Genomic DNA, 4,096 nt, shown 5'->3' with positions numbered 1-4,096 from the left:
TCTTTGACTATATTAAAGGAAGGACCCTAAACAGAACATTAGGTTTTACACTGTGATTTGAAAATGATGAATATTGGGCTACAGTATTTTGAATACATTAGGTTTATCTTTGATAACAAAGAGACCTGAAACTGGTGACTTTGAGTGTGTGACTGTGTGGGTGCCTGCAATGCTGAATTGTAGATAACTAGGGAAGCAATGGACGCCCACGCCCTAGAGAGAGTGAGAGAGAGAGAGAGAGAGAGAGAGAGAGAGAGAGCAACGCAAGCTGCATCCCTCAATCACTAAAGTCCTGCTTCTGTTTTTAAAACTCCTGTGCCAACATTAGAGATAAACTCTACTAAACTCTAGAGACTAACTTTCGTTTGCAACAAATTAAAAACATATTCAACATTTGATTTGAATTCACCAAATGGAATCAAATAATACAGAGACTTGGTTAGATGTGTACAGTCGCCTATATTTAAAAACTATCAAGCACACATGAGGTGAGTCCGTCAGCTCATTTCTATGATTTATTGCTTTTCAGAGACACAATGCCAAAAACAACCGATGAGATTTCAGTGAGTGGCTGCTTATCAAATGTCACTCCTCACACTGATTCCACGTCAGCCATAAGTAAATAAAGTGTGAATCGATAGCCATCATTAACGGTAACCTCAGCTACTGAGCCCGGACATTCATACAGTAAATCAACTTAATTTGACATGTCAAGACATGAACCAAAACACAGGCCCATCCCTCAGCAGCTGGCAGCAGATGATGAAGGAAGGTGAATCCATGTAAATGTTTACTATCAGCCGCTTATTATTTCTATTAAACAGGACATGAAACCAACCGTGCTTCAGTAATAAACTGTAAAAGCGTATCACAAAATTATTGGTCTTTAATGGAGGGCAACATAAATGAAAATGGAGAGCAATTTTGCTAATTGTCGCTCTCAGGCAAGAAGCTTGTATCTCTGAAATGTCAACGTTTTAGCCTGAAAGCAGTTTGTTTAATTGATTTTAAAGGTTTCACAGGTTGGGGGATTTTCTCAACCAACCTTTTGCAAGCTCCTTATGCAGAAACAAAAAAAAAAATTTTAATGTCCCCAAGAGGCAATTTGTTGTACACATAACCACAACACAAACATTGAACCATACATCTACAGCACTATTTATCTAACACATACATACACACATGAATAAATAGAATACAATAAAAAGGAGTAAGTTGCACTTCCCTAAAGGGCCTAATGTCATAAATAAATGAAACTACTGCACAGTACTTCACCTATATTCCTCCTCCAGTCCAGGGTGTGAACTATGGGAGAGCTAGGGGGAGCTCGGCTCCCCTTAAGACATGGGCTCCCCTGAAAATGTGATTTGTGAAATTTTGGGGGGTCTCTAAAAATATTGACAATGTGTCATTTTGACGTGCAATTTCAGTTGTGTGTAATGTGATCATCGTGGATTATTATTAGTGCTGTCAGTTAAATGCTTTATTAATGGCATTAACGCAAACCCATTTTAACGGCGTAAATTTTTTTAGTGCGAGATTAACGTTCTTTTTGGCATAGCAAACTTTGTTGTTTTTTTCACATGCTGTTGCAACAACTAGTAACGTTAGAACACCACACCGGATCTAGCTAGACCGGAAACAAAACAACAGGCACGCCGTACACACTTGTTTGGGCTTGTGAGCCGGCCAAAGAGTAGTAGGCTAACGTTACGTTTTGAGTGGATGGCGAGCACGAGACGCCGAAATTTATGCCAATAAGATTCTGAATGGAAAGTTTACTTTTAAAAAGTTGCCAAGTGGTTCCATTGACAAGACCAAAGTGATCTGTGTGTTTTGTCGTTGTGAACTGAGCTATCATCGCAGCACGTCCAGTCTGAAATACCACTTGATGGCCAAGCACACAGCTGATGCGAATTCTCCGCCTCCTCGTCAAAGCCAGGCGACAAAAGCACAGAGCAAGCCGATCCACTTTTCCATGTTGATAAGAGCATTAAAATGAGAAAAAATAATTGGACAAAAAGAAATCTAGGGACATTTAGAATAGATAAAAATGTGCAATTAATTGCAATTAATTGCGAGTTAACTATGACTTAATGCGATTAATCACGATTAAATATTTTTATCGTTTGACAGCACTAATTATTATGTGTTAAATTGCAAAAATATAATTCATTCATGCACGACGGCGATTTAAAACTAATTCACTTCAATAAAGATAACTATTCATGCTATTCTTGTCATGAGCATCAAGGCGTGGTGGCGCTGCGGTGCAAATTCAACTCATGTTTAGCACATGTTAACTCAAAGATTCGAACTATGCCATGGGCTCCCCCACGGTATAGTTTGAACACTGCTCCAGTGATACCCCTCCCCACGTCTTATTTAATTGGGTTATTACCATGGGAATGAATGAGTTTTTTGCTCGGTTAGTTCTGACTTTAGGGTATATATATCTACGACCAGAAGGGAGCGGCTTGAACTCCACTGAAAGTGGATGGGTTGTATCCATGCAAACCTTGTCTGCCTTCTGTGCCAATCTGGTCAGATATAGTTGGTACAGGTCTACCTGTTGCTTACCAATGATTTTTCCACGTTTTAAAAATCTTCCCCAATTTATTCCTATGGGTGATTTTTGAATGTCCATACCAGCATACAATACAATTAGGAGAGAATACTCTCGATCTAAAATTTCCCTCGGGATGAATAAAGTATCTATCTATCTATCTATCTATCTATCTATCTATCTAAAGGACTTGTAAAAAAGAGTCAGAATTTTGTTATCAACATTAAAATAATTAAGTTTCCTAAGAAAATACAAGTGTTTTTGGTCCTTTTTAAAAACAGCATCAGCACACTGATCCCAGGATAAATTATGGTCAATGACAAGACCGAGATATTTGTACTCCGTCACCTCTCCTCTTATTAGAGTCGGAGTGGGTGAGGGAGCCCCACATCTAAAATCAAAGACCAGCTCTTTGCTCTTGGACGTATTCAAATGCAACTGGGAGTCTTCACACCTGTCAGCATAATTTAAGTTAAAAGAAAAAACAATCATGTTTGGTTCACAAAACAGATAAAAGGCCCAATCAGTAATCTTTCTGACCATATACATTAGAATTCCACATATTATTAAAAGGTTGACTTAAGTTGTTTTTTTTTTGTTTTTTTTTTAAGTCATATAAACAAACTTTTCTCAGCATCAGAAAACATATTTACAGTAGATTTGTCAACTATCAGAGCCTAAAGTACATGAGCTGTAATTCCAATCCTGTGTTTTGACTAAATTAAGGAAATGGAAATGTTGTAGAGTTAGTTTTTTTTGAGACACCTGTATGGTTGGGTCCCAATAGCACAACTCATCAGTTTCAGGTTGGCTAAATACCCTGTATTGTACTAAACTGTGAAGATAATGAGTCTTTTGCCATTTTTGTAATTCCTCCTTTATTAGCAAAGTGCAATGTACAAAACACCCAGGTACTGTAGCAGACGTCTCACTTTTGCTAGTTGAAAATATAAAACATCACCAGCGGCAATATCTGCTGCAACTATAGTAATTAACGTTGATTCTCACTCCATAACAGCACTCTCTGATTGCAATTTTTTTTTTTGCAGTTCAACAAAACCAGCAGAGTGGTGAGATTCCTTTTACTGATCGCATCACACCGATTTCAACAACAGTTCAACTTTTCTGCATAATATATCAAAAATGTAATCAAGTTTTTCTGAATACTTACTTTCTCATTTATTGACATCACGCTACAATAGCATGTGTTGATGCCGTACAGAAGCAGCCCCAAATGCAGAAGAACAAATATAGTGTAGAATGGTGAAATGCATTGGGCCAGATGCATAGGCTGAAAACAGAGATTTGGCATGAATTTGTGATACATAAACACAATCATGACTGCAGATTGGCACAGGGGACGTCGTGAACACACATGCTCCCGCTCTCAAGCGCACACATCTACGCTGATTCCCCCCCAGACTCCTTGTCCTCCACAGTCGAACACATTCATACACTCATTTGTATGCCGCCCCTCCAGCACACTGACAGAACGGCATTTGGAAACACTCATCTCCTGATCACATCCCC

General features: G+C 38.5%; 1 long non-coding RNA gene across 1 annotated transcript in view; it reads right to left on the bottom strand.

Moving 5' to 3' along the window:
- Positions 1-1,998: 1,998 nt before the first annotated feature.
- Positions 1,999-4,096, bottom strand: part of LOC116038982 — a 12,617-nt gene continuing 10,519 nt past the window's right edge. The window contains exon 3 of the long non-coding RNA XR_004102214.2: positions 1,999-2,028. This is a non-coding gene — a long non-coding RNA (uncharacterized LOC116038982). The remainder of the gene's footprint in view (positions 2,029-4,096) is intronic.

This window comes from Sander lucioperca, chromosome 5 (assembly GCF_008315115.2).
Source record: "Sander lucioperca isolate FBNREF2018 chromosome 5, SLUC_FBN_1.2, whole genome shotgun sequence".
Classification (NCBI taxonomy): Eukaryota; Metazoa; Chordata; class Actinopteri; order Perciformes; family Percidae; genus Sander; species Sander lucioperca.
This window is presented reverse-complemented; position numbering and strand designations above follow the sequence as displayed.